Source organism: Musca domestica, unplaced genomic scaffold (genome assembly GCF_030504385.1).
Source record: "Musca domestica strain aabys unplaced genomic scaffold, Musca_domestica.polishedcontigs.V.1.1 1, whole genome shotgun sequence".
NCBI classification, from domain to species: Eukaryota; Metazoa; Arthropoda; class Insecta; order Diptera; family Muscidae; genus Musca; species Musca domestica.
The window spans coordinates 13464132-13478436 of NW_026712114.1; the positions used below are offsets into that span (position 1 = coordinate 13464132).

Sequence of the window (14305 nt, forward strand, 5' to 3'; positions counted from 1 at the left end):
TTTGTATGTGATTACTTCAAATATTTTATCATGATTTGTGATGTGTGTGTGTCTGTGTTTGTATGTTTTTCACTTAATTCATTTGTCTTCATGCATTTGTTGCACAATTCGTTTTGTTTGCCTGACTTTGGCCTTTTGTCGTGGCATTCGAGTTTGCCCTGATATTTGGTTCCTCTCCTAGTGGCCATAAATTGCCACAATTCTCACTTCTATGCTACCCTACCTCTTCGTCTTTACAAACAAAAGAAGATTTAAAACTCGCTCAAGTTGACTGCCAAAATAGTTGAATTCCTAACTCAATCAATGAGACTCTGCATCAAGAAATGCCTGTTGCATGCAACAGACTTAAAGTAGCAGACAGATGGATGGAGATGGCATTTTAGCTGGCGACACTAATGTTCCTGTTTAGAGCAGCTTTAATGTGGACGACCAAAAAAATTCAGTCTTTGTAGATAGAAAGGAAAGGGTCCAGAGAGCTTACCTAAATTAATAATGAAAATCTCTCGTCAGTCCATTTGTATAGACCAATAGAAGAGCTCCATAATGTACATCTTTATCTATCGAGTTGGAGTTCCAGGCAGTATGTCTTTTCATAAACAAGTTTATATATACGAGTAGGGGCTCCATAGGTTCGTATCTTTATAGACTGCAGCTGCCGGGAGTCTATCTTTATATAGACGAGCTGCAGAGATTCTATATGTATATAGACGAGCTGCAGGGAGTATGTCTTTATGTAGAGAGCTGCAGGGAGTCTATCTCTTTATAGACTAGCTGCTGGCAGTCTATCTTTATATAGAAGAGCTGCAGGGCGTCTGTCTTTATGTAGATGATACGCAGGAAGTCTATCTTTATACAGAGGAGCTGCAGGGAGTCTATCTTTATATAGACGAGCTGCAGGGAGTCTGTCTTTATATAGATAAGATGCAGGGAGTCTATCTTTATACAAACGAGCTGCAGGGATTCTATCTGTATGTAGACGAGCTGCAGGGAGTCCATCTTTATATAGACGAACTGCAGGAAGTATATCTTTATATAGACGAGCTGCAGGGATTATATCTTTATATAGACGAGCTGCTGGCAGTCTATCTTTATATAGACGAGCTGCAGGGAGTCTGTCTTTATGTAGATAAGATGCAGGGAGTCTATCTTTATATAGACGAACTGCAGGGAGTCTATCTTTATATATACGAGCTTCAGGGAGTCTATCTTTATACAAACGAGCTGCAGGGATTCTATCTGTATGTAGACGAGCTGCAGGGGTCTATCTTTATATAGACGAACTGCAGGAAGTATATCTTTATATAGACGAGCTGCAGGGATTATATCTTTATATAGACGAGCTGCTGGCAGTCTATCTTTATATAGACGAGCTGCAGGGAGTCTGTCTTTATGTAGATAAGATGCAGGGAGTCTATCTTTATATAGACGAACTGCAGGGAATCTATCTTTATATAGACGAGCTAAAGGGAGTCTATCTTTATATAGACGAGCTGCAAGGAGCCCATTTTTATATAGAAGAGCTGCTGGGGGTCTGTCTTTATATAGACGACCTACAGGAAGCCTACCTTTATATAGACGAGCTGCAGGGATTATTTCTTTATATAGACAAGCTGACAAAAGTTGCCTATGCAGGTCCACGTCGTCGTATATGGCCCTAATATAATGGCTACATTCCGTATTTTTAAGATTTTAGCAGAATTTTTAACGAATTTTATTATTTTGAAAATTCCAAAATTCGTTGCGTATGGTGGAGTGTATTTTTTCTTGTTAATTTTCGCATTGAGTTGCCTTGAAATCCTTGAATTTTAGGTATGTAGTGTCTTTGACAATATTGGTGTAGTGGTTTTTTCTGAAAACCCGTCTTTCGGGATCGTGGCAAGTCTAAAAATTCCACAAATTTATTTATTATAAAATTCTACTATAGGTCCACGAAGACATCCAAAGCACCCGACTATTTTCAAACTATGGCCTTCAAATGGCCAATGAAACCGTCACACGCTGTCTGAATGTTGCTCTGCGGTATTTTGGCCCATTCCCGGCGAAGCGCTTGCTTGAGGTGATCGTCGGCACTTTGGTATCTTTTAGTGCCAACCTTTCTTTCCAAAATACTCCAGACACAATAGTCCATCGGATTGGTATACGGAGATTTTGCTGGGCATTATGCGATGGAAATGAAGCGAGGAACCTCATTTTGTAACCGTTCTTGGGTGGTGCGGGCAGAGTGCGATGGTGCTGAGTTCTGTTGGAATATCCAAGGTCTGCGGCCAAAATGTTTGCGTGCCCAAGGCTTTAATACACCCCCAGAATATTTTTGCGATAATATTCGGCATTTATTTTGATGCCACGTTCGATTAATACGAGCGGAGAGCGACCATCGGCTGTTATGGCAGCCCACACCATTATCATGGCCGCCGCTTGAGTTCTGGTGGCCAACCGAAGGTGAACATTTTCAGCTGACATCTTTGCCAAGTAAACACTATCATTTTGTTTGTTTCGGAACGGACCTTTGTCGCCGAATCCAACTGATACTTTTTAATCCGTTTAAAGAACGATGGAACCTATGTTTTTGACATTCTTTCTAAGGCCATAATGGCACCAATCATGATTTTTTTTAAGAATTATGTATTTCTATTGAAAATCTTTAGTAAATGTTTGTCTTGTCTCCTGTTTCTAGAATGTCCATTTCCAGCGTTCATTGTTTAATTTGACAGTGTAACCTTTAGCGGCTTAGAAGACAAACCAAACCATACCAACATACAACATATATATTTTGCTGAGGAATTTGGCAATAACCTCTTTTTTCGCGTATCTGCGTTAAAGAAACGAAAAAAAACAGAAACAGAAACAATGTCGTCGGCATCTTCATCATCAACATCTCCACGACATTGTCATTGTCTTCCTACATTTATTCTTGTCGTCGTCGTCGATGTCTTCTTGCATGCAAACCGCACTCTCTCAAGTCTGGTGGCTTGAATAGATGACTGGCTGGTTGGTTGGCTGACATGACTGGATGGTTGGATGGTTGTTTAGCTGTTGGTAATAAGTGTACATGTGTACGCGCGTCAGCGTATGTGTGTGTTGCAAGCAATTGGTCTTGGACTTGCACTTGAAACTAGTATTGGCAGCCGTTGCTGCCGCAATCCAAAAACTAGTTTTTGTCTGTTGCCTGCTTCAAGTAAAACTTGTTGCAATGCCAGTGCATTGCAATGTAATGTAGCAAAAAGAATCTTGTAATTCCATCTCTCTCTCTACAGCTAGACAGCAACAAAACATAGCCAAGCTAGCTAGCTGCAATCAGGCAGGCAGACATCAGGGATTGAAGACATTCTTCATTAGCCTGTCGGCAACAAAGACTCTGCAGACAATGCTTGTTGCTCTGATGATGATTACAATAACGATGATGACGTTGATGCCGCTGATGGTGGTTGTGGCATTTTAACAAATCCAGCGTCGTTGTTGTGCCCGGGAATTGGTGCCGCTGCAAAATGTTGCATTTCGCCAAGTTCAGCTCACGCTATTACAAATGCGTCGTAAACTTGGCTGCTGCCAGCAAAACTACTCTCTGATATTTGTTGAGGTAACAACAATATTCTGCGCTTTATATCGAAAAGTATTTAGACTTTAGATGCGGTTGTGCTGATGTTGTTGTTGTTGCTGCAGCTGCCGTGGATCCTTAGTTTTGTTTGGTGCTGTACTTTTTTCGCCCATAAACCATACTTTTTTATTATGTTCGTATGGTGGTTGGTGGCTGTATGTATGTCTGTAGCTTTTGCTTCTGCCATAAACTTCTTACGTGCAACAATAACAACAACAACAGTAATATGTACTTACAATTTTTTCTTACCTTGCCTCTTACCTCTGTCTCTGTGATTGTATGCCCATTGTATGTATTTCTGGTTGTTGAATTTATTCGCCTGCTTCTTCAACTCCATCCATGGTGATGTTGTTGTTGCTGTTGGTTTTTTCTTCTCCTTTTTTCGTGATAATGAATTTTTAGTAATGGTTGTTACTTTTAGTGGAATTTTATTGTTTCTAACATAAGTAAGTAGTTTTAAGTCAATTGCAAATTCTATTCTTTTTTTTTCGCTCGATTTTGCCAGCAAAAGAAATGGTCTAAATGATTTGTTGTTGAATGTAATGTGTGGCGTGATATTTCTTGCTTTGCAAAGAGGAGTGTTGTATTGGATGGAGTTCTACATGAAATTTTCGTTTTGAGGTGCTTCGAATCGAACCTAACATATTATTTCCGAATATCAAAGAATTGTAAGAGAGTTGTAAAGATGAAGGCCTTGTCATGGGTTTTTAAGATAATTCAAATTTAAAGAAACAAGCGAAAAACGAAGGTATGTTCGGCGGGGCCGAAATATTCACCATTTTTAAGGAACTTGAAAAACTACAAAAAAATCCGTAGAAAAATATCTCAAATGATATATGAGGCTATACGAAGACGTGTTCTTTTATAAGTAATTCTTTGTCATAGACTGTAGTACCCATTATAAATTTGAAACAATTCTGTTGAATAACCATCAATATACAGAATACAGGGAGGTATCGTTTTATGGGGGCTATTAGAAGACTAGGAGCTGTATACGATTCCGGTAAAAGATGTGGGAGGTATACGAAGACGTGGACCCTGCACAGATACTTTTTACACCCTACACCACATAGTGGTAAGGGTATTATGTGGATTAGTTTGTTGAAGGGAGAATGCAGCGAGATAGACCCATAATTACTTTCGAAGATCTTCATGGAATCACTTTCTGAGTCGATTTACGCTTGTCAGTCCGTCTGTATGTATTTTTTGTGAACAAAATGCAGGACGCAGTTATTATCCGATAGAGATGAAATTTTGCAAACAACATTTGTTTGACTCAAGGACGTGCCCTATTGAAATTGGTGATAATCGGATCAGATTTAGATGTAGCTCCCATATAAATCTTCAATCAATTTCAGGTTAATTGTGCATCAAATGGCCAATATCTGTCAAAAATTCCTAAATTATGATCTTCTTCAAAAAAAATCTTTTGTTACGGGAGCTCTACTAAATTAGCATAGTGGAGTAGGGTATTATATAGTCGGCCCGCCCGTCTTTTGGCTTTTCCTTACTGGATTGCCATACATTGTAGTATCCATTACGAACTTCAACTACGAAATTTGAAACAATTCCGTTTAATAATGTCGCTGAAATCATCTAAATACCGAATATTGAGAGGTATCATTATATGGGTGCTATACGTGGACCTGCATATGCGGTTTTTTTTGTACCCAATACGAAATGTGAAATATTTCTGGTAAAAAATATCGCTAAAATCATCAACATACCGAATATATTCAATGGCTTAAATTACGAGTTAAAGTACGAGTTGACCACCATTTTATTCTCCTGATTTAGCTCCCAGTGACTTTTACTTGTTCCCAAATCTAAAAAAAATTGCTGGCAAGCGTTTTACCTCAAATGTAGATGCAATTACAGTTGTAAACCACTATTTTGAAGACCTTTAGGAAAACTATTTTAATCAAGGGATAGAATTGCTAGAAATGCGTTGGACTAAGTGGATTGAAGTTTCAAGAGATTATTCTGAAAAATAAAAACATTTTTTAAAAACTAACTATTCCCTTTTATGATAGGCTAAGATTTTCCGAACCGCCCTCGTATATTGTACCTATTTTGCTATATATCCCATACCTTGGGTATCAGCATAACTGTAATTGCCAGAAGAGACCTTTCAGTGCATTTTTGATTTGGCCTGAATTAAAAATATTCGCTGTTTAGTGAACATTTTCGTATTTTTTGACATCAAAGTTATTTGGTTTATTATTGTGGCCTGTAGAGCAACAGCAAAATCACACCTCAATTTTTAACCTAACCCCACCTCCATTTTCAAGTTCGTGAGAATTGGGCAATAATTGCGGGCTCTAGCGTGATTACAAATTAACAAGGACAGACGGACGGACATATATAGCTAGATCGACTCAGTAAAATGGGAAGATCTATATATAGTTTGCCATGTCGGGGACCAATATTTCGAGGTGTTACATAATTGTGGCCCAATCAATAATATACCCAATAATACCCCAAACATAGTGTTGTAGGGTATAAATATGGTAGAACACCTCCGAAGAAAAAAATCTGGGTAGGTTTCTATGGGAGCTGTAACAAACTTGTGGGCCCATAGTAACATTATTTGGTAAGGACATGAGGTACCCATTAAGAACAAGAGATGTAAAATTTCAATTCAGGTTAATTAAATATTTTATTTTAAACATTTTGTCACACCTTCACTGATTTAAACAAATAATTCTGGCACACAAACATTTTGCCTTGAAGATATATTTTTGGGTGAGATCCCAGAAAAAATCAATACCAAAATGATACCAAGCTTTTGCATTGGAATATATTTCGATTTTTCCCATTAATATTTTTTATTTCAAATTATATAACAAAATATTATTAAATTAATCAATTTATACCGTTGAAAGTAAATATTTAATACAAAATAATATTTCTTATTTATTACAGGTAAGAACAATTATGTATTTTCAACACGCTTAACACACATATGAGTGGTAAGTACAAATAAGGAGAAAATGCAAGTAATTATGGTGTACTAATATAACTTGTTACTTCAAAAGACAACAACATTTAAAATATATTAAAAATCACTAAACAATATATTGTTTTAAAATGTCAAAAATATCTGCGGGACCACATTTGAAATTGTACCTTCATTGATAGGGATTCGACTATATTTTCATTGGTCTGTTTCTCAGTCAGCCGAAACTCTTAAAGGTAGCATGCGATTTCCTCTGAATGCGCTAAATTGTAATATTTGTTCGGAGATAGCCAAAAATTGCATCACTCCTGCTGGTACCTCCTCCACAAAATTCTAACATGTTAAAAAATTTACCGAATGTGTTTAAACTTTGTATATCTTTATTTCGCATCAGTCTTTCGTCAGCCATGATAATGGGCGACATCATCATACAATGCAAAATAATTCAAAAATATTGTACTTTCCACAAATGGTTATAATTATACCCTACACCACAGGGTGGTCTTGGTATTATGTCTTTGTGCATTTGTTTGTAACAGGCAAACGGAAACGAGATAGACTCATAGTTCCTTTTAATGATCTGCATAGAATCACATTCTGAGTCGATTTATGCATGTCCGTCCGTCCGTCTGTCCATGTATTTTTGTAAACAAAGTACAGGTCGCATTTATTGCCCGACCCAGATGAAATTTTGCACAGATCATTTGTTTGGCCCAAGGACGAACCCTATTGAAAGTGGAGATAAACGGTCAAAATTTATATATAGCTCCCATATATATCTTCGTCCGATTTGCCTTTTATTGTGCACCAAACGTGTAATATTAGCCCGAATTGTATGGTATTTTGCATATACACCAAACAAAAAATATTTGGGGAAATATATCAAATGCAACCCAGAAAAACCTTTGCTTAATTTTATCGAGATCGGTTCAGATTTGGATATAGCTCTCATATATAACTTCATCCGATTTACTTTTTATTGTGCACCAAACGTCTAATATTTCCCCAAATGGGATGAAATTTGGCACTTACGAGCGAATTGAGTCTAGAAGCTAGTATGTCAAATTTGGTGAAGATCGGTTCAGATATAGCTATAGCTTCCATATATATTGTTCATCCAATTTGTTGTATTTGTTACCCACAGCCGTAATATGCATTCCGTAACAACGATATTCAGGGAAATATATTGAAAACAGCTCTGAAATATCTTTGCCAAAATTTATCGAGATTGGTTCAGATTTGGATATAGCTCCCATATATATCTTTATCCGATTTCAAATTAATTGTGCACCAAAGAGACAATATAACTCCGAATTTAAAAGATACAAATGCTTCGGCATATTTAGTCCTTTGAACTTTAAATCATAGCTTGTATGATTGAATTCTCCCATAAAAACTTTATATATATATATATATATATATATATATATATATATGTATATATATATATATATATATATATATATTTGTTTGAAATTTTGTATTAGATAGAGGTCTATGTCTTTGCCATATACACACACACACACACACACACACACACACACACACACACACACACACATATATATATATATATATATATATATATATATATATATATATATATATATATATATATATATATATATATATATATATATATATATATATATATATATATATATATATATATATATATTTTTTTTTTTTTTTTTTTTTTTTTTGATCAGCCTAAAATTCGATTTAGGCCTGTCCGTCTGACCGTCTGTTGTAATCAAGCTAGAGTCAAATATATATATATATATATATATATATATATATATATATATATATATATATATATATATATTTATATATACATACATATGACTCTACCTTCATTACAACAGACGGTCAGACGGACAGGCCTAAATCGAATTTTAGGCTGATCAAAAATATATATTCTTTGTTATATCTAAAATTATTATTTCGATGAGTTACAAACGGAATGACGACCTTAACATACCCTCCATATTATGCATGGTGGAGGGTGAAAAAATAAATTTGTTTACATAAAAATACAGAGAGATTAGTTACTTGAAACCCCCTCAAAAATTACTTTTACATTTCTCAGGATTAGATTTTTTCAATAAGCGAGTTTTAGAAATACAAACAATGTTAAGTTCAAAACTTATGTCATAACATAAAAGCTCTCTGGACGTTTTACAATATTCAAAGCTTTTCCAAAATTAAATAACTGTGCTATAAACTTTCCACATTCATTTCCCCTTAGAATCCCAAATATTTCTCTTAAAAAAGGAGAAGTGTAAATCATTCTCTCATAACTGTCATAATCGTCAACTGTTGCATCGCAGTAATCGAGGAGAAATCACAACTTCTAGTGCAGTTCAACCCCTCCAAAAAAACTTGTTGACTTTAGGATCCACATGTCAATGCCACCCCCCTTGTTTCGGTTAGAGGTAATTGTACACTCACACAAAGACCCACGACAATGACATGCGCATTGCCTATTTTCGGAAATAAACGAAGTCTGTATTGTGCCATGAGGGACTAACGATATGCGAAGGGTGGTTTTTACCTTTACGCGCGGCAGAGAGCCGGGGGTAGCTGTGGGAAAAAGCGCAACAACTGAAACGCTTTACACCTGAGTACTCCGAAAACAACAAATTCTTGTTCCATTGTGGATGAGTACTCGCCAAAAGCCACCACCACCACCCATCGCAACTCGGCGATGTGGGGGTTATTCTCTTGAGCACGAACAAAACATCGGCCTCCGAATCACGAATTTTTCGATCCGTTACGTTTGGGGGTTTCTTATATTTTTGATGGTGTGGATAACTCCGCTCCGCTGGCTTTCCTTTGGCAAGCAGGTGTAACAGTTATTGTATTTGTTTTTTGTTGGATTTTTACGTGGAATTTTTGCTATCGCAGTTTCGTGTGCAGCCATCCATCTCCTTCTAATGTGCGGAAGAGCGAGATATACGAGGATGTGATGTCCTTGTTTGGCCTGTAGTTAAAGTAACAATGCTGTTGCTCGACATTCGAGTGTCTGTGTGTGTGTGTGGGTGAGTGTACGTGTGCCACAACAAAAATAACAATAGAGGTTTTTTCCAACAACAACGGCAGTAACAAAAACAGCAACAACAGCACAGCGCTATCACTTCAAAGGTAAACGAAAGTCTAAAAAGTACCAACAACTTTGGCCAAGGCAAAACAAAAACACAAACATATGAAAAAGTTTGACAACAACAAATAATTGTATGCATCCACTGGCGGAGAGGGGTTTCAGTGGGAAAGCACCTTATGTGTCTGTTTTCGTTCCACCCATACACTTTTACCCTCACTCCCACCCTTGGAAGAAGGGGAAAAATGACCTAAACTCCCTCTCTTTCTCTCGATTGCTGCCATTATTTACCATTCGATAAAATCAAATCCATTTGCACACGAAGGTGTTTTTTCGGAAACGCTATTTGAAATGGGTCAAAGGTAACAGAGAATGTGTGAAACACACTGATACACGTGAGCGGACAAGGGGTGTTTAGCCCTTTTTGCTGCGAAATTGAGTTGGATTGTGTTACTTCTATGCCAGAAAGGAGTTGATATTTGTGAGGGTTTGAGAGTGAACATTATTTTACAAAATTCCTCACGTGAGTGATGTAAAATGATGTCGTGTCGCATTACAACACGTTTTGTTTGGGTCGTTTTTTGTTTAAGAGAGTTTCACCAGTTTTGAAGCGAGCTTGCGTTAAGAGAAATAACAACTTTTATTGTGATGAAAGTTTACAATTACAGAATGCACTTATTTAAATACATTTTTATAGTCTACAACAGTTGTTTTAAAAACTGGGCTGGTGCTCTTAAACGCCTTATCTTTATCATACAAACATGATGTAGTGTATTGATCTTAATTTCTCGACGAGCTGAGTCGATCTAGCAATGTGTCTCCATCAGTCTATCTGTTCATTGTAATTTGAAATGAAGATTCTGCCATATTTGTCGTACGATCTTACCGAAATTAAGCATGATTAGGTCCAGAAAAGAAGCCAATTTTTTGAGATGGTCGTAAATAAATGGTCGTAAATACTTAGGGGATGATCTTACCGAAATTAAGGATGGTTAGGGCCAGAAAAGAAGCCAATTTTTTGAGATGGTCGTAAATAAATATGGTCGTAAATACTTAGGGGATGAAATGCACTAAAACCCAATTTTTTCTTATTAGGCCACAATCGATGTTGGATTTCGCATCACAATTTGACTCGGATTATTTAGCAAGTAAAATGGACCATAACATTTCTGTAAAAAATAGTAAAGTTTCCATTCAACGCCCTCGAATTTTTTCTCGGCCAGATCACAATTTTTGCTGCTGCTGTATATAGTCAGATATCGGAGATATATTCAACAAAAATAAAGGAATATGTTAGAAAATCGTTGTGACATAACGCATGAACATTGTTTGATTTCCGAGAAATATTGAACCATTAGAAATCAATGAATTTTTTTTATACCCTCCAACTTGAAAAGAAGGGTATATTAACTTTGTCATTCCGTTTATAACATCCCTAAATATTCGTCGTAGGCCTCATGAAGTCTATATATTTATGTCTGTCCGTCAGTTGAAATCACGATACAGCCCACATTATTTGACGCAGAGCTTCAAAATTTGATCTGAACAATTTGTATTGTGTCTAGGATGGTTGGTATTGAAAATGAGATATATTTTGATGATTTTCGCCCCATTTTTTCATGGATTTGTCTAAAAGTTGGTATTTGTAGATCATAATGCTTTCTAGCTCCTGTGGCGAAAAAGCGGTATCTCCCGATATTCGGTATTTTGATAATTTTTGCCATATTTATTCACGGATTTGTCTAAGAATTGGTATTTGTAATTCATAATGGCTTCTTGCTTCTGTTGCGAAAAATAACCGTACCTCCCGATATTCGGTATTTTGATAATTTTTGTCATATTTTTTCCCGAGTTTGCCTAAAAGTTGGTATTTGTAATTCATAATGGTTTCTTGCTCCTGTGGCGAAAAATAACCGTACCTCCCGATATTCGGTATGTTCATTATTTTTACCACATTTTTTCACGAGCTTGCTTAAAAATTGCTATTTGTAGTTTATAGTGTGTTCTAGTTCCGGTGGCAATACATTTAATATTAAGGTAGACGTTTTCCTATAACGCACATATGACGATTCCACCGATATTCGGTATTTTGATAATCCTAGTCACATTCACCCACGAAATTATTTCAAATTTGATATTTAAGAAGATTTGGTAGACGACAATCCTTAAATTATAAAATGTCCTAAATAGGTTCCCGTCCTCACATAGTTTATGGTTTTTTTGAAAAGGTTAACAGCATTATCCAAACGGTCTTACTGCGATTTGTAGTTTAAAGTGGAAGATTGTGAATTCACATTCTTTTATATAAAAATATTTTTTTTACCCTCCACCATTTGGTACAAATTTGGCAATTTCCAAAAAAAAAGTAAAATCCGTTAAAAATTCTGTTAAAATCTTAAAAATACCGAATGCCTATATGACGACGTGGACCTGCATAGGCAATTTTTGGCATAAGTTATTACAATATTTAAATGCGAAACTTGAAGAAAAATCTGTTAATAATGTAGCTAAAATCATCAAAATACCGAATATAGGGGTTACCGTTGTATGGGGGTTATACGAAGACGTGGACCTGCACAGACAATTTTCTGGCATGGGCTGAAGTATCCATTTCGAACTTCACATGCGAATTTTTAAACAATCCCGGTAAATAATGTCGCTAAAATCATCAAAATGTCGAATATCGGGGGGTACGGTATATGGGGGCTATACGAAGATGTGGACCTACATGGCCCATTTTCTGTTATATGCTGCAGTATCTATTACGAACTTCAAATACCAAATTTGGAACGATTCCGTTAAATAATGTCGCTAAAATCATCAAAATACCGAATATCGGGGGGTACCGTAATATGGGGGCTATATAAAGACGTGGACCTACATGGCTCATTTTTTGGCTTATGATGTAATATCCATTACGAACTTCAAATACCAAATTTGAAACGATTCCAGTAAATAATATCGCTAAAATCATCAAAATACCGAATATCGGGGGGTACCGTTACATGGGGCTATACGAAGACGTGGACCTGCACAGATAATTTTCTATCTTAGGCTGCAGTATCCGTTGCGAATTTCAAATGCCAAATTTGAAACAATTCCGGTGAATAGTGTCGCTAAAATCATCAAAATACAGAATATCGGGAGGTACCGTCATTAGGGGCTATATGATAACTTGATCTACATGGCCCATTTACGAACTTAACCTGCCTACTGATTAGATAAATGCTGTATCCCATTTTCTTAAGGGCTTCGTTCATTTTAGGCCATTACATCCACTTGGAATTTACCACAACCCAGACTGACTATTGGACATTCCGTAAAAGGGCTCAATTTTTCGAGAATAATTAAAGGTCCGTTTGTCCAATATAAACAAGCGTAATGCGCTAGAAATCTGATATTTGGAGTGAGAGTCATTGATAGAGTAACACCAAAGTGTTTGTGGAAATTTCGTACTTTAAGGTTACGACAAAATCTAAAGTGGTACTACACTTCCAAAAGGTACGGTTTGTGAACGTATAGAGCTTAAATTTAGTATCAGAATTAATGTTGAAAAGTAAGTTTGATATATGAAGGGGATTTTGGAAACTTGTACTAAGTGTGCGGACAGTACTAAATGGTACCACATTTGGAATAGTGTGGTTTAGATTGAACCGATTAAGCTGGAATTTAAAAATTTTGCATTTGGGTCCCTTTTGGTGTAACGAAAAACATGTACACAAAAAGTACTATGTTTTGTATAATTTGGTACTGTATGAACAGATGGTGCTTGAAATCAGAAATTTGTTATTTGTGTCGCTATTCATGTGTAGCCTGGACATACGGAGGTTGTTTCGGAAATGTGTACTATAATTGTACGAAAAGTACTGAATGGTACCATATTTAATATTGGATGCAGGGATAGTGATAAAATTCTGAAATTTAATATTTAGATAACTGGTGGTATTTGTGTTTGAGACATGGTGGTGGTTTAGAAATGTTTCCTTTATTTGTCTCTAAAGTACTAAATGGTATTAAATTTGGTGGTATTGGATAATATGATAGGGCTGGAAATTTGGAACATTATATCTTGCCATAACTGTTAGTGTCTAGGATTGAGTTATGGAACAGTTTTGGAAATGAGCGCTAATTTTATACGAAAGTAGCAAATGTTTCTTAATTTCGTATTAAGTGAATGTGAAGAGTTGGAATTCCGAAATTTGATATTGAGCTCTCTGTTGGTTTGTAGTGTTTACGTGAATGGAGACGTTGAAATAATTTTGGACACAAAAATTGAATGTGGGTCCATTGGTGTAATGGTTCATGAACTCGGTCTGACAATTTTCGAATTTAATAATTTAAATTGTTTTATTTTTAATTGGTTTCATTGTCCTTGCTCTGAATTAATTTTATATTTATATAATATTTCTCATTAACTGCAACTATATTTCCTATCGACGTTTCGAATGTGGGTTATCGCAAAATAACACATCAAATATTTCCTTAATTTTTCCAATACAATTTCCTGTTTGAATTGGACCAGTACGTTTCCTCTCTCCCCCATACAATATCACCAAAGGGAATTCAGTAATGCAATGCAACAACCTGTGGGAAAACCACACAGTTGCAGCAATTCTGCAATGAGAACATCAGTAACACATGAACTAAA

The 14305-nt window shown here is 36.1% G+C and overlaps 1 protein-coding gene across 9 annotated transcripts in view; it reads left to right on the top strand.

The window, feature by feature from the left end:
* The window catches only part of LOC101889073 (polypyrimidine tract-binding protein 2-like), a 420192-nt gene that overhangs the window by 155347 nt on the left and 250540 nt on the right, over positions 1-14305 (top strand). The window lies entirely within an intron of this gene.